At 45.2% G+C, this 17,683-nt stretch overlaps 1 long non-coding RNA gene across 1 annotated transcript in view; it reads left to right on the top strand.

Annotated features, from left to right (window-relative positions):
* The window catches only part of LOC144164670 (uncharacterized), a 40,162-nt gene extending 27,911 nt beyond the window's left edge, over window positions 1-12,251 (top strand). The window contains exon 5 of the long non-coding RNA XR_013321220.1: window positions 12,118-12,251. This is a non-coding gene — a long non-coding RNA (uncharacterized LOC144164670). The remainder of the gene's footprint in view (window positions 1-12,117) is intronic.
* The last annotated feature ends 5,432 nt before the right edge of the window (window positions 12,252-17,683 follow it).

Below are 17,683 nucleotides of genomic sequence, written 5' to 3'. Positions count from 1 at the left end.
TCGGATTTTTGTGCTGGGATGAACTTATCCCACAGAGGCTAGCCTACACCTCAAGACGTTCCAAGCGCACTTGAAAAAAGTGGTCCAGGTTTGCGAGGACACTGCAGCAGCCTCTGAAGCAGATAGCTAGTGTGTGTGTCGTCAAGGGCTTGTACAGGAACCTTGCTCAGCCGCCAAACAACATTGATGTCATGTTTGATGGCATGTGGATGACCAGGGGACGATCGTCACACATTGGAGTTGTACAGCAAGCCTTCTACAACTTGTGAACCCCCCCCCCCCCACCACCCACCCACTTAAAACTTCAGTGTTGCGAAATCAAAGCTCAGTGTTTTGTCACAGGATCGCCAGAAAGTTTCCTGCCATACTGCCATAGGCCAACAAAGCTTGCCATTCGGCTACTTTTTTTTTTCCCAAAAACATCAAGTCATTTGACCCCCTGTATACTCTCTGCCCTGCATTTGACCCCTGTATCCTCTCAAACTTCCTGCGCAAAAACCACGACTAAAATAGCCTCACCAAAGAACAAAAAAAAAAAAGAGGGCAGCTGAAGCAAGTTTCTTCCCTCCCTCCTCCGCCGTACCCAATATTCTGGGTAACAAAGTGCAATGTAATGAATGATGCCAGTTTACAAAGGACTGTTGCAGTTTTCACAATGCCAGCGAGACGACACCAGATTTCACAACTCCAGCAAGACGCCAACCGATTTGAAGTCGATAAATTTTGCTGAATTCCTGATGGTGTACGTTACTTGGCCTCTGGTATCTCCAGTTGTAGTTGACATTTTTGGAATCCAAACACAGATTTGGAAATGGGAAGAACATGTCTTTGTTATACGGAAATGCTGCAGTTACACTACTGACCGTTCATTTCATAACACATGGCCAAACTTCAAATGCAGTTTTCTCAGTTTCACATTTTTGGTCGTTTACGTCAGCCTTACGCAGCTTTTTGGAAACTTCTTGTTGCTTCATAAGGTTAATCTTGGTACCGTTTTTTCCAGTACAGCCTGAGGCACCTGATGACATTCTTCGTTTTTCTATTCAGGCCATGCATAATTAATGACTTGCAGTTATTTTGATGAGCCAAAATATTGAATACTGCCACCTTGTATACTTGACATATTTTTTTGGGGTGCCATGAATGCCATCGGGTATGGGAACTCTCTGGCTATCAATTCATGTAATAAAAAGCTACAAAATGCAAGGCAAAAGTTCATTAAAGCTGCGTAAGAAATTACCTAATTACGGTTTAAACTTGTATCACAACTTTCAAACTAACAGCAGCAGCTCAAATATAATTGCATATTTGAAATGTACAGAGAAAAATACATTGTTGGGCAAATTTTCACAAGTTTCTACCCATAAATAAAAAAGTTAATTTTAAGACATCCTCTCCCCTTAAAACATTTAAGTTCTTAGTGAATAAAGCATCGTTTGCTGCTGAACAAGCGCTTCGGGACCTGTAAAAGACTGAATATTTCGAATAAAACAAACTCGTATCTTGTCTGCATGGCCCCTTTAGGGTTGATTAGCGCAGCCAGAGTGATAACTTCCAATTACTTGTTTTGCTAAAAAGAGCACGTATTGAAAACATGAAGACACATGAAACAACAAGCCCCTCTTTTAGGGCCGTGGGCTTCCAAATACGCAGTCTCTTTTGTGGTAACGCAATTGATGCTAATACTTTGCATGATAACTTTCAAACTAACAGCAGCAGCTCAAATATAATCGCATATTTGAAATCTACAGAGAAAAATACATTTGTGTGCAAATTTTCATAAGTTTCTACCCATAAATAAAAAAGTTAGTTTTAAGACCCTCGTCCCCCCTTAACCGCGTTGCAGTGATAGTTTTAGCGCGGTTTGGATACAATGACTTGCTTCGGCCGCGAGCGAGCGAAACAAAATGGCGGCGCCAGCGTAGACGTGTCTCCACCCTGACGGTGGACGCGTGAATCAAGGGACCCTAGGCTGCAGAGCGGTCGGTTCTTGTGATGTCATTGCAGACCACGAAAACACACGATTTATCAGGAAAATCAAAATTTTAACTTAAATTGGTTAATTTCTCAGTGAATAAAGCATCGTTTGCATTCGGACAAGTGCTGGAGGCACTATAAAACACTAAATCTTTCAAATAACACAAACTTGTATTTTGTCTTCATGGCTCCTTTAAGGTTATTTCGGCCCTTTCAAGCTTAGAAAGATGTGTTTGGCGAGTTCGTGCATCTTAACGATACTTGAACTTGGCGCGAAATATTGACAATCACAGAGAGTGGCTGGTGAGAACAGGAATGACTAGCAACTAACTTTTAGGCAGCGTAAGAACACACATAATTGCAAGCCAAAGTTACGTGGCTCCACTTGCATGTAAAAAAATTGTGGTAAGGAAATTCACAGCCTAATAAATACGCTCTTTCATATGAAGACCCGTTGAAATGTCACTGACACGATCGCATCCATTCTTTCCTATGTGGTAAGCTTCCTGTATCTCCCTTCCTCATGTATCACTGCACCTGGACAATTTTCACTTGCTTTAAGAGCGGCATACATGCGCTTGCAGAGCTATGGATGGGGTGATGCCCACTTGTGCAGTTCTCAACTGAGAAGTTATGTTCATATTCACACAATCGCACGTTCACACACCTTCCAGTGTGCCCTATGTAGACCTTTCCACATGAAAGAGGTATCTCATAAGCAGTGTCCCTACACAGCAACTTGCGTAGGCGTTGGTGGGCTTTTTCTCGCACCCTTGCCTATCAAAGGGACCCGAAGCACTTTCCTTCGACTACTCGGAATGTATTTTGGGGTAAAGTCTATTGTCCCAGCAATCACCTCCCACAAGAATCATGAAAATATGTTCGCTATTGCCGCGAACTATGCATCGGGTTTGTTTATTTGTGTTTTGCTTTTACCGCCCGGCTGCGCCGGTCTGTGTTATCTCTGTGCCAAGGGAAGCGCGTGTTCCATTCTTTCTTTCTGTGCCGCATGTGTTATCTGTTCTGATGGGGAGAGCATTCCGATCTAACGTGAACAGCCTGGAATAATCTTCTTGGATCTACAATGTTCTCGATGCGAATCGACGGTTCGAGAACCACGCGCGCCGAAAGATAAAAAGCCGGCAGAGCAGACGCCGGGGTATTCGATTCTGCGACGCTGGCCGACGCAAGTCACTTTGTTGACCGCTGCTTCGCCGCCTCTGTATTCTTTTGAGTTGTTAGGGGAGCACAAGTTCGCTCCAATAAACTTGTTTCTCCTTCAAGACAACTGCGTCGTCCTTGGCTTCGTGACACTATGATGGAAGCTATGGTGATAAGAAATCGCACATAATCATTCCCTCTCAACTCATTGCGGACAAGTGGGACAACGCGATGAAGGCTGCACGCTCTCTCCCGGAGAAGGGGGTGGCTCGCGGTGTTCTCTTAGGGGGCCTTCGATATATCGCAAGCTGGGGAGCTTTCTCCTTTTCTTTCCGGTCTGGAGCAACAAAAAAGCAGGCGTGGCTACCTGTGCGCAAGCGCGCACTCAGGCTTTTTGTAGCAATAAAAGTTTGTTTTCAAGGGGTCTGATTGAAAGGGAAGTAATGAGTTTGTCACTCACACTTCGTGCACATTCAAAACAAAAGAAATGCTGAGACTGTTCGTACAGGTTCAGGCATAGAAGAGGTTGGTGCAAAGTGCCGATGGCGGCAGAGCGTTACAAACAACCAATAGGACAGCCATGGCAGTAATGACGCAATTTCGGAGGTGTCGGTGGTGCATAAATTAATGAGAAAAATTGAAGAGAGCGCGGATGGTATTTCCGCATATTTTACAGTGATTTGCGTGCTTGCTGCTTCATGTGCACGTGTAATATTTGGCTCAGGTATTCTTCGCAGTGTAATCGAAACATCGCGTAGGTTGTTTACTGCTCAAAGCAAGTTGTAGGGTCCCTTTCATCTTGCTTACACTGCGGGTGCACATTCCTGCATGCTTGATGGGTGGTGAAAACGCACCTCAACTCCTGTCATTCATTACCATTCTTGTGGTGTGGGACATATTTTGAAGCTGTGACACAACTTCACGGTTTTTATTTCCCCGCTCCTTTTCAGTGTTACTCTTTGCATTTTCGGTTCTCTTTTTTAGTACTCTATGCGCTGCCGCTAACACAGATGACTGCAGGAATTGCAATTCTTTTATCCTGACAATCTGCATGCCGAAGCGGTCCTTAACTTTGTGGAGGCATGTCTTGTACTGGTTGGCGGAGATATGGAGTCCAGCACCCCCTTGCGCAAGAAAAAATATTGTGTTAGTGCAGCCACATGCATTTGCGACAAACGCAGGAGGCTTACGCCATAAGAAAAAATATGAATGTGTCAAGAGGCCTGTATACTGGAGAGATGAAGTATGCAGAAGAGCGTATTTATTAAGAAGAGTGGAAACTTTCCTTATGACATTTCATTTGTGCATGTGCATCCATGTACCTCTGGTTGTGTTCTTGCATTGCAAAATAGTTGGTACTCTGTGCCAGTCCCAGTCAGCTACTCACTCTCTGGTTGTCAATATTTTGCCGTGTTTACAAGTGTTGTTTCAAGCCACTTTTTCGCTCATTGGTAGACACAGCTAATGCAAATATTCATAGGCAGCATTGTTCAAATAAAGCGTGGGCACTAACAGGATTCTGTGTATAAGGAAACGCAGGATTAGGGCAGAGTGAAAGAAAGGCAAGTTTGGTTTCAAATCGGATGTCTTCAAATGTGAAGCTCACGGAAATGTAAAGGGGTCGTGAAGAGAAAATCCATTTGTCTTTGCTTAATTTTGTCTACTTGAATTACCTTCTAAGAACATAAATCCAAAATATTTTAACAATTCATTGCTTCTGGAAATTAGGAGACTTCTAAATTCTTGTTTTGAGGTGCATCGCAAGCGACCATGCACGCACTCCAGTCGGTAGTGCAACTAGCAGTGACGTCGCAGTAAAAACAGTCAAAAGTTAAATGCTCCTTGTGTATATTGTTCTGTACAACTGCAAACCCAATATTTTAAAAATAATGCACCCTTGATTCGCTACCAAACCAGTTTTCTATTAACGTGACCGGTGTCGCGACCGCTTCTGTTGTGTGGCAACCATTGTAACAGAACTCAGACATAGCCTCTTGTAGAGGCTATGACTCAGACCTACTGGCTGTTTGTACGATTTGTAGCCAGTTTTCTTGCTGAAAGGGACACTGAAGTGATTTGTAAACATTGCGGGATTACTAGCACAAATTGTAGTCCGGAGTTCATAGGCCATGTTTCGACCACTGTGAGCGCGTTTACGCGAATATATTTAGTAGAAAAATCAATTCGAAAATGCTGTCCTCCTCTCTGCACCCACGCCCATTTTCTGTGGCGTTTTCGTGTGACGTCGGGAGGAGATGAGCTGGCAATTGGCTGCGCTACTGCACGGCTCGCCGACCTTCCGACCGAGTCAGTCGGCCCAGCGTTTAGTTTTCCGGCCGCCGACGGGTCCTCGGAATTCGCTCGCTCAGTTGAAACTAAGCCACAACACCTTTGTGAATGGAAGAATGTGCCTTTCTTTACATTGTTAGTTTGTACACTGCGTCAAGCTCCGAGTCCGGGTCGCTCCACACAAGCGCTGCGCAAGTGCACATGCGACGCTTCACTGACTTTACGCTAGTAGGAAAATCTAAGGCCACTTGAAGGTGGGAGAAGAGTCAGCGAAATCAATATAGGTACTAAGGAAATAAAATCAACTGAAACTTTTACCGTACAGCACAAAACTAGGGAGCAGGAAGCACTTTTTTGCGCTGGGCGAACAAGCACAGCGGTCAGCAGAGGTGCAATTGCTAGACATGAGATTTTGTGGAAGTTTGGGGGACGCTTACTGCAGGAGCGCTATACAACAAATAGTGACATAAAGTACTTGAAATGCTAAAACTAAATAAAAGTGTAAACCAGTTAAACATTATAGACCTTATATATTCAGCCTCGGCAGTGCTGGCTCGTGGCCGAGTGGTCTGCGGCGCTAGGATTATTGTTTTGAAAGTGGCAACTTGGAATCCCCGAGGGTACGTGGGTTTTTTTTTTGTAAGTTGATTTTTTCGTATGCGGCCAATGTTTTCTGAACTGAATTCACCATTTTTGGGCCGTAACGTTCACTGCTCCACGAGCGAGTTCGCAGAACGTGCGCATACTGACAATGACGCGCTAGCGAGTTCTCGTTGGCGTGCTGTTGCCACAAGCATCGACTGCTTGCGGGCAGTGGGCACAGGCCTGAATCAGCACACCCTTGGCCTGCTGCGAACTAGCTTTTTACGATACTGGCATGAGTGAGGAAGCTCGGGATATGCAGGAAAAGCGCATGGCATTTGAGCATCTGCAGTGACGCGGAGGGCGTTCATCCACTGCGTAGGCCTCGGCTAGTGATTGCTGCGATTCCAAACCTTCCGGGAGGTTTATCTTAGGCATTTGACAGCCGACAACTAGCAGAAGCGCGGAACGACGATTACTGAGATATCGAGAATGCCCATCCAACAATGCCGTCGGATGTCAAGCATGTTGCTTTACAGAACCGAAACCGAAAGTTGTTTGAATGCTAACCTTGGACATCGTCCAATCACGGTGTCAGCTCCTCCCGACGTCACGGCCTTTAGTTGGTGCAGCCGCCACAGACCGTGCATGGTAGTTTTCCTTCTTTCCCGCTTTATAAAATAATTGACGACTTATCAACCGGATAAACGATGAAAAGTGTGGTAATTTGAGCCAGTCTACGCAGTGCAAGCAAAATCGTGAGCTTGACAAATTCACTTCAGTGTCCCTTGAAGTTCACGTTTTGCTGCATTCTCTTTGGAATCGTACCTCTTATATCAAATGGCAAAAAATCGTCAGAGCAAAAAAAAAAGTGCCCCATGTGCGATTTGAACTTGAGGCCGCCGGGCCAGCCCAACGTTACGGCTAGCCTGCATTGATGTCAGACACTTCACCCACTACCTTATCGACGCAGAAGTGCACGTGAGAGAAAACTGCGGCATAAAGGCCGCTTCACATTTGTAACCTAGCACTGAGGTGTGTTTTCATAAATTCTAATCAAATTAGAGCTTTCACTGCCAACTGATGGTTGAGCGTTTCTGCAGTGAGCCAAAGGGGAGCATACCCAATCAACGAAACAGCGTTAAGAGCATTGTTTATTGCAGGAAACATGCAAAGCAATCAAACTGCGTGATGGTGGGACTCAGCGCTGTGTCCCTGCTTCTCGCTAGTTATTTTTGTGCTTGATGAGTAAATGACGGGCTGGTTTTAAGGGGGGACACTGGTCTTAAAACAATTTCTTTTAATTTTCAAGCAACCTTTGTGAAACTTATCAGTCTTGCTGCTTTTCTCCCACTGATTTCAGATATGCCATTATTTTCTCAGTAGGTCAATTAGTTCCCAAGATAATTAGCACTAATTAGACATTTTTAGTTTAGCAATAGACAAAACAGTGGTAGTAATAAAACTGTAATCTTTATAATTTCCAATACTATGAACCCTGGTGAGTGCAATAATCGAAGAAGTTTTTTGATGCATCGCTTGGAACTAATTTTACAGCTCGTTAAACTTTGGTGTTCGAAGTGGGCACTCAAAATGGCTCCTTGCCACTGGTGCTACCAAAGTTTAATGAGCTGTAAAATTAGTTCCAAGCGATGCATCAAAAAACTGCTTCGATTATTGCACTCACCAGGGTTCATAGTATTGGAAAATATAAAGATTACAGTTTTACGACCAACACTGTTTTGTCTATTGCTCGACTAAAAATGGCTAATTAGTGCTAATTATCTTGGGAACTAATTGACCTACTGAGAAAATAATGGCATATCTGAAATCAGTGAGAGAAAAGCAGCAAGACTGACAAGTTTTACAAAGTTCACTAGAAAATTAAGAGAGGCTGTTTTAAGACCAGTGTCCCCCCTTAAGTTTCCACTACTCGAAGTTCCTTCGATGAACGTGTTAGGTAGTAAATTCTCATTTTAAGCTTTTGGTCATTTATCTCCTCAGGTCAGAGGTTTCACGTTCGTGCAACTCACATTACAGGCTACGTGAGACAGACGTCTGCAGTTTAGACTTGTGCGAAAGAGTGTAAACAGTTTACAAATACCCAGTTTACTTTCAACCTGCTTACCTCTGCCTGCGTCACTCGCTCGCATTGTGAACTGAAAGTTCGACCAGTTGATCAGTCGCATCAGAGATCACACACCTCCCGTTCAGTTGCAAGGCGAATTTCATTATGGTGCAGATTTATCTGACCCTTTGCGAACCCGCTCTGTGCCGACATATGCAGACAAGGGGGAACTGTGATTGGCTTCTTACCAAGACGTCACTTCACGATTTGAGGAGGAAAGCCTCGGTGAAACATTAACTGCATTTTTTTTCTTATTTGCCAATATCGGGCAGCAGAACGGTTATGCATTGTTTATTAAAATTCCACAGTTATAAGTACCCACACAACACAACTTTTTTAGAAAATCTCTTCCCCGCCCCTTTAATGTGCTTCTGCTGTAAGCACTATGCAGTTCTAAACTTGAGACTAAGCTCTGTTGTTGCTTTGTTTGTGTACTTTCAGGACCAGAGAATTTACCACTCATAAAACACTGCTTGGTACTAGACAGACTTGGCAGTAATAAAATTACACTAATTAAACTACTTTCTGCTGCAGTGAGTAATTTAATGAATTACTCTGGAGTGTTGTTAATTTAGTAATGAAATAAATTACTCCAGGCAATTAATTTTATGGAAATTACTCATTACTTTCCCAATTACTTCCAACTACGATATAGGCAGCCTGCTTTTCTTACGGCATAAAAAGTTGACCAAGAAAAGTTGAACAAGTAGATCTCCAATGCCCAGAAAGTATGTGGGCATTGGAACTCTACGAACACGAAGGAAACAATGCTTCAATGAGAGCTCTGCCTGCTTTCTCGTGCCTCTTCATTCCCTTTTCATGCGTTCCAAAGTAATTTCGTGACTTTAGAAAAGTAATAGTAATGTAATGTCATTACTTTCAGACAGCTGTAATTTCTAATGTAATTTAATAGCATTTTAGAAAATTCTAGGAAAGTAATAAGTAATGTAATTTAATTGCTTTTTAGAAGTACTTTTGCCATCTCTGGTACTAGATCCACTAGGCCCAAAAGTGGAGGGACATGCGGGCAGCTTCTCCAAGTCATCCCGTTACACCTTAAGTTATTCATGTAGGCGGCCAAAAACACATGAAGTACATACGGGGTCAGTACAGAATTTAAATAATTTAGCCTTTGAGTTTAACTAAATTGAGTTAAAGAGGCAGTGTAAATAACTGGGCTTCTCAGAAATCTTAGAATCGTTGGAACTAAAGGAGTGAACTACACGGTTTCAATGCCTTCTCCATCACCTTGAGCAAAAAAAATCAAGCTTAACTTCACGTCTGGAAATTGCAGTTGAATATTCTTCCAGCTGCATCACCATAGCTGACTTCCCAGTGAACATTTTACTTTTGCTGTTTCCTTTGCACTGCCCAGCAGTTAAGCCACTTTGTTCAGAGTTGCCATTTTTTCGCTTTAGTTGTAATTATCTTCTTTCAAATATCCACCACATCAGATTTTTACTTTTGTTTGCTGGCCAAAATCTTTGTGTGCTTCTTTTTAGGCTCACTATAAAAATGAAAAAAAAAAACAGTCAGCTTGTTTTATGGAGTATTGAGGGGAAAAGGAAAGCTTTATTATTGGTGCAACAAAAACTGGTTTGTTGATTTATAATACAAAAGTTCAGTGAGTGCAATAGAAGTGAAGAAATTTGATGCAGACGAGCATAAGATTAAGAAAAATTTATTCATCATTTGCAAAGGTCAGCCTGACTGATTTTGTCATGTATTCATTTGACAGACAGATTTGTTGATTTGTAGATGTAACATTAAGAGGAGAGCAAGATAACGCCGTTGTTGGTGTACAGTTGTCCTTACAGTTATGTAACTGGGACAGGGAAGCTAAAATAACTTTGTACAGGGACGGAGACAAGTTGAATCATGGAGGCACATTTTCTGGCTAAAGGATGTTTTAGGCAGTTGTTCACATGCATTCAGTTGTGTTAACGGGGCTGTTGGATTGCTGTGTAGTGGAAAAGTCATCTGGATCACTACTCAGTATCTGCTATATATAACTTAAAAATGTGGCCTGCGCTTGGCACCTTTGCAAAGAAATCAAATTTTCAGCAGTTTAGGTATTAACTCAGGTCATTTGCTTGCATTGAAACAGAAGAAGCAATTCACCGTCTCCTCATTTCTTGCTACACTTGTGAAGTTGTGGTTACCATCCCCGTACACAAGAAGTGTTGGGTGAGCTTGTTTTGCTTAGTGTAAATTTGAAACAGCTTGCGCTCTCTGTCCCCATTCCTGTTCACACCGAATTTGGGGTCAGTACACTGGCACGTTAGCTTATGGGAGCTGAGTGCCTCTATGGTAAAAAAAATTACTTTAACAGCCTTCATTGTACTGTCGCAGAACCAATTGCCCAGCTCTCTTTATTATTGCAGCAAGCTTGCATAGTTGGAATAGCTGAATAAACTTTTCCCCGAACTAACAGTCTACAGTTTGAAGCTGTGCACTTGTGCTCAAAAAGAGGTTTCAAGTTTCTTCACAATGAAGTAATGCAGTTTAGCTTTAAAATATTAAGTTGGAGCATATGTTGCTTTTTGGAGTTGCAGTTGGTTTGTTAACTACAAATAAGGCACAATCATTGCAAGCATAAATTAATTTATACCAGTGTCTTGCTTGTTGTTTAGGCCAGCAAACAAGTCATTGTCAGTGAGCTCATGTCAGTATGGACTATTTGTGTATCGACTGAAACGTTCTGGCAGCAGCCACTGAACTGAGGGAAACAGCCTAGCTGTGCATCATGAGTAATGGTTATGGATAAAGCATGGTTTAAATGATAATTATAGTTCAAATTTAGGAACTCTCAGCTTTGTCTTGACTCAGTGAGGCTGGGGAGCCCGTTCTGCTAAAACATTGTGACTATTGTTACTTTGTGTTATTTCCTCTGTTTTGGTTCACTTTTTTGAACCAGTTGTATCTTTGAAAAATGGCTTTGGGCGATACATTGTTCGAACTTCCAAAAAGTTGTCGAAATTCTTTGTAACTGAACAGGTACTGGTAACTCAACATTCATGATAAATGTTCATTCTGGAATTTATGCATTCTTAAAGGAACCCTGCAGCACTTACCATAGACTATTTGGAATGTATTTTGGGTTAAAGTCTATTGTCCCAGCAATCTCCTCTCACAAGAATTAAGAAAATCTGTTCACTATAACCGAAACTACGCGCGATGGGAAATCACGCAAAATTGCTCCCTCTCAACTCGACTGCAGACAACGCGACGAAAGCTGCACGCTTTCTCCTGGAGTGGGGGCAGCTCGCGGCATTTTCTTTGGGGGCCTTCACCACTATATCACAGGCCGGGGAGTTTTCTTCGTTTCTCCGCAATGTGGAAGGGTATTTCCGGTCTGCTGCCACAAAAAAGCAGGCATTGCAGCCTGCTCACAAGTGCGCGCTCAGGCTGGTAGGGCATTTTTAAAGCAATGAACGTTTGTTGTCGAGTTGTCTCATTGAAAGGGGAGTATTTAGTCCATCACTCAAACTCCGCGCACTCAAAACACAAAAACCCCAAAACTGCATACAGGTTCAGGTTTAGAAGAGTTTGGTACACAGTGCCGATGACGGTGGATCGTCACAGGGAATGCGAGACATAAGCCACGAAGTTGACCAGCGGCGGCCAATAGGACAGCCATGGCTGCAATGACGTCATTTAGGCCATGCCGGGGGCGCAAATGAGGAAAATTGAAAGCGTGGTTGATTTTTCTGCGTATTTCACGGTGATGTACGCACCCACTGCTTCACGTGCAAGTGTAATGTTTGGCTCAGGTGTCCCTGGCAGTGTAATCTAAACGTCGCGGAGGTTTAGTTCCACTGCTCAAAGAGTGTTGCTGGGTCCCTTTAAAGCTAGATGCATTGCACATCTGCAGTTTAAATGTCTGTAGGGGCCTCGAACTGCCTTGCTGAGTTTGGTGACTGTGGGCTGTGCAGTGTTGTAACTCACATCCTTTTTTTTCTTCTTGTTCCTTGCTGCAGGCACTCCTGAGCATGGCAGCTGTGGTTTCCATTGGAGCAAAGCAGCTGTACTCTGTCCATGACCACCATAGTGGTTGCATCAAATGGAAGCAGCATCACTATGAGCAGCAATTCAGGGAATAAATCTGCCCCACATTTTGTAATAAATACAGTCTTTGTCAGTTGCTGAATTTAATTTTTTTCCTTAACAGCACAAATGATTGCTGTTACAAGGTTATAAATTCTGCACTTGGCTGTAGAAACAGCTTGGCTATACTTATTCTAGGGCTGGATGAGAGCTGCAACACCACAATTAAAACCCCTGCTGCAGTGGAACGGCCGGACGAGTAAGTTGCATGGCTAAAGTTTCACCATGGCTGAGCAGCTATGGTTTGACAGCTGGCCCCCTGGCTAGGATGTCTGTGAAAGTTGAACGGCCGTGGGTTAAAGGTTCAACTGCCATCAGCCTACAAAGGAACGGCATGACGGCGGCGAAGTCTGGCGGCCGAAGGGCAGTTGTAGGCCCCTTGGCAATGCGTTGGTCAAAGGTGAGCAGCAGTTCAACTTACACCAGGGAACTTTCAGCACATGGCCAATGCCCACTTTTGAGTATGGGCTTTACACTCTGATGGGGGAATGGCCGCAGGGTGTCTACCAACCTGGAAAACAGGGAAAACCTGGAATTCTCAGGGATTTTGAATAGTCTGGAAAAACTCAGGGAAAACTTATGAAATTTGTGCTTCTATCAGGAAAGATTAGTTGTACTGTATAAAGGAAGCAAAATTCACGGTAAGGCTAGCTCAAGTAACAGCAAGTCAAAAGTGGACAGCCCTACAGAGCCATCGCTGATGGCGCCGTCTGAAGTCAAAGTTACTGGTTCCAGTGAGAACTAGCTTCATACAGCTTGCAAGTCCCCCCCCACGCACACACACACACCATCCCGACCCCTTGTGCACCCCCCTTGTGTTCTGGCGTGTTTCCCAGACTCATGAAGGGCCGAAGAAAACGATGCGCGCCGCGATAGCTTGTTGTGGCAGCGTAAGGGAGTCTACAGGGGCAGGGGCAGGAGCTGCTTTCAATCCTATGCTGGAACACCTGGCACCATCTACTGTGGTTTCTAGTTAGTTGGCGCTTGTTGTGAATATGGTGCAATAATAAAAGCACATTTCTCTTAATTTTCAGCTTTAAAAATTCGCAGCTGTGTTCAAAATACGTCTTTATCGAATATAGGCATTGTACCCCGTTTTAAGAGTTAGTTTTAACTGCAAGCCGACACTATATTATGTGCATAGAAAGTGAGAGCATGTTTCGGCTTTGTAGCTTTTGCTGCGCGCCAAAAGAACTTTACGTGGAGTCACCATAGCGGGGTGTAGTTGAGGCGTTTTTGATTTCCCATGTGAATCCTCTATAAACTCTGCCCGCTCATCCTGCGCAGCGCTTTGATACCATAAGTATGGCGGTGTTTAAGGGCACCTAACATAACAATGTTTAGGATGCAGGTGCCCTCATCCAAACCAAAATAAACTGTTTGAAGCAGTGAAATACAGCACTAAGGCATTGAGTGCGAGCTGAGAACATGGCAGTACGATTGCACCTTTCTTTTTTTTTTTTTTTTTCAATATTTCATTCACTGAATTTTACTACACTGTTATGTTTTCTTTTTGATTGAGATAAAAGTTGCTGGTTAGCATTCAGACTTTATTATATCATATTTTATTTTATAAGGTGCTTTTTGGAGGGTGACAGCAACTGGTGAACTGGTGTCAGCCCGTGTTGACAAATAACACAGTTCTGTGTCCCTCAGGGAATTTACCAAAAAGACTTGGGGAAAACCTGGAAAACTCAGGGAATTTGAAAATGTCAACTTGGTAGACTCCCTGACGTGCAGAAATTACCTGGCCAGAGATGGACAGCTCATGCTTAGCCGTACATGCTTGGGATGCGATTACCTTTTCGCAACCGCTTTGCTTTTGGACGAGGACGGCACCCAACCTATATCACTGGCGTATGTGTATATTTCCGTTTCGGCGTTTTCGTCGAAATGAGCGAGCATGGGCGGGCGGCTTTGCAGGCGTTGTCACAGCTCGCAGAATGCTTTTTCTTCGGCACTTTCCCAGCTGAAAGAGGTGCTATCTTTCGTCAAGCGTACGAGTGGCTCTGCAATGCGTGCGAAGTTTGCGAGGAAGTGCCGGTAGTACGCGCACAGTCCGAGAAATCTTTGCACGCCCCTGAAGTTTTCGCCGGGTCATGCAGAACTCCCGCGGCATAGACGACGTGGACCAAAAACGTTAGCTCCTCGTACGCGAATCGGCACTTTACTGGTTTCAGTGTTAACCCAGACGTACAAATTTCCTCGAGTACAGAGTGCAATCTTGGAATGATTTCGTCGAATGTCCGCGCGAATACCACAAAGTCTTCGAGGTATACGAGGCAGGTGTGCCACTGCAGGCAAGCCAGCACCGTGTCCATGACTCTTTGAAACTTTGCTGGCGCCGTGCACAGCCCAAACAGCATCACCTTGAACTCGTATAGGCCGGCCGGGGTTATGAATTGCAGTATTCTCTCGGTCTCTATCGTCCACATAAATTTGCCAGTAGCCTGTCTTCAAATCCATCGAAGAGAAGTACTTTGCGTGGCAGAGGTCGTCGTGGGCATCGTCGATTCGTGGCAGGGGGTACAACACGTCCTTTTTGGTGATCTTGTTCAGTCGCCAGTAGTAAACAGAGAACCGCAATGTGCCGTCTTTTTTCATTAGATGTATAATGTCGTCGCTGAGCATGTCTTCGACTTGCGTCCGGATGGCTTCCCTCTCATGTGAAGACGCGTGGTACGGTGACTGTCGGGTAGGTCGGGCTCCATCTTCGGTTAAATTTCCTTGCTTCGCTAGGGGTGTCTGACGTAATTTTAGAGTGCGACGAAAAACACTCGCTGTAGCGACGCAGCAAACCCAGTAATTTGTCCAGTGTGAGGAAAAGACCCAAGTTTCGTTTTTTTTCCCTTGTGTGTTTTTTTTTAATTGTTGCACTGTGCAACACGGAAGAGAAGACGACGGGCTGTGGGCAGGTGGCGCGACAGCTGGGCAAAAATCGAGGGAAGAGGAGAACGAAGCCAGAAGGGCTACGAGTGGGACGTGCGAAGAGGCTCGTGCCACGGAACCACGGGCTGGGGGACGTTCCAGAGGAAGAGCTCCTGCCGTCGTTCCTGCTGCGGGCCTTCACCCAGGGCGTGCCTACCTCACCCGGTCCTGGTGGCTTGTTCCAGGACCAAGGGGCGACCTGTCGAGCGGCTCCTGCCAGGGCGCAGTTGCCGAGTGAGGGCCTTGGCCGACGCTACCGAGGCTCTCATCTCCGGGGTCGTTCGTGGGACGTGGTCCTCGCGAGCTCAGCTGGGATCAGACATCAGTACGCTGTCCCGTGGCAAGCGCCGCACACGGTAGAGCAGCTGTGTGCCGGCGACGCTCCAGTTGCAGCAGTCGTGCCACCCCTGCCCTCGCTCATTTCAACGGCCACATCAACGGACGACGACAAACCTGAGAAGGCGTGGGGACCTGTCCGTGAGACGACGCCTTTAATATTCTGAATCCTACTCGCGAGGAACGTTGGTGTGGGGCGGAACAGACAGTAGCTCGAGAAGTGCCGAACCATATTTTGGGTTCAATTGTCATGTGAGACTGACGCGAAATGACGATGTACTTTGTTCTCCCGCTCCCGTAACTCAGGACTTGTGGAACAGATAAACATCTGATTTTCTTTTTCCCTCTTCACAACGTCTCTGTCGCCTCCTTTCTCGTCCGACAGCACACGAAAGCGTGACGAACGTCCATTCACCATCACAATTTCTGGCGTCCGCGACAGGACGAATCTCTCTCGCTACATCTGAGAGCCTCACGCTGTTCTTGTGTAAGGACGAGAATGGAAGAGAAGAGAACGTTAGTGGAGCTAGGAAAGGAGATGGGTCTGAGTGGAGAGGCGTTGCGGGCATGGGTGACCGATGAACAAAAAGATATGAGGGCGCAACGAGCAAAAGAAAGAGAAGAGGCACGCATAGCAGCACAGGCTGAGCATGAGCGAGAAATGGCTCGCTTGGAGGCTGAGCGACTCCTCCTTGAGGAGCGACTCCGAGTTTCGGAGGCGCAGCGTCCGAGCACGAGTTTGGTGGATGAGAGTGTAGGTTCCGGTCAGAGTTTTAAAAGCCCGCACAAGATGATTCCTCCCTATAATGAGGGTACGGATGAACTGGATGCATACATCCAGAGATTTGAAAGGGTTGCCACGAGCCAAGGGTGGCCAACCGACAAGTGGGCTTTGTCCTTGAGCTTATGCCTGACGGGAGAAGCCCTCACCGTGATCGGGCAGATGTCAGCTGAAGACAGCACGGACTACACAAAGCTCAAGCAAACGCTGCTCCAACGGTTCCGATACACAGAAGAGGGATACCGCTTGAAGTTTAGGGATGCGCAGCCCGAGAATTGCCGAACTGTATTTTGGGGTCACTTGTCACGTGAGACTGACGCGAAATGACGATGTACTTTGTTTTCCTGCTCCTGTAACTCAGGACTTGTGGAACAGATAAACATCTGATTTTCTTTTTCCCTCTTCACAACGTCTCTGTCGCCTCCTTTCTCGTCCGACAGCACACGAAAGCGTGACGAACGTCCCGTACCATCACAATTTCTGGCGTCCGCGACAGGACTTCGCGGATTTCAAACCTTATGCTTCGAACCTTATGCAGGAACTCGGGCGACTGCTCTCGTTTCGGCAACTACCCACAACTCCCTATCACCCCATGGCCAACGGACTGGTGGAAAGGTTTAATGGAACTCTAAAACAAATGGTCCGCCGGATGTGTCAGGAAAAGCCGAAACAATCGGATAGATACCTAGCTCCATTGCTCTTCGCATACCGTGAAGTTCCACAAAAGAGCCTGGGATTCTCCCCATTCCATTCGATCTCCTCTATGGTCGCTTCGTACGGGGACCGATGTCAATTCTTAAGGAACTGTGGACAGGGGCCAACATTGATTGCGATACGAAGACAACATACGGATATGTCGTCGAGCTTAAGGAGCGACTGCAGAACACCTGCAAGGTGGCACATGAAGAACTCCAGAAGGCTAAAATGACACAAAAGAAGTATTACGACAGAAGAACAAAAGTTCGACAACTAGCACCAGGGGACAAGGTACTGCTGCTTCTACCTGCAGATAAGAACAAGGTGATATTAACATGGAAGGGACCCTTCACGATCGTCGCCAAACACAGTGAATATGACTACCTGGTAGACCTTGGGGCCCGGAGGAGCCTATTTCACATTAACCTTCTAAAGAAGTACGAGGAAAGAGAGTCCGAGACTGCAGTACCGCAACACGCCGCCGTTACTGTTCAGACGGGCACTACTGATGACCAGGACATACCCTTTGCTGCTCTACATCAACTGGAAACATATCGAAATGTAGAAGTAGCAACGACCTTAAACGATCAGCAGAAAAACCAGATTAACAACCTGCTGGAAGAGTTTTCCGACGTGTTTAAGGATGTACCGGGAAAAACAAACGTTGTCGAATGCAAGTTGCGCCTAACCACTGAAAC

This window comes from Haemaphysalis longicornis, unplaced genomic scaffold, assembly GCF_048455015.1.
Source record: "Haemaphysalis longicornis isolate Haplotype H1 unplaced genomic scaffold, Haemaphysalis longicornis Haplotype H1 scaffold_1, whole genome shotgun sequence".
In the NCBI taxonomy this organism is placed as follows: Eukaryota; Metazoa; Arthropoda; class Arachnida; order Ixodida; family Ixodidae; genus Haemaphysalis; species Haemaphysalis longicornis.
The sequence above is the reverse complement of the archived record's forward strand: the minus strand, read 5'-3'. Positions and strand labels throughout refer to the sequence as shown.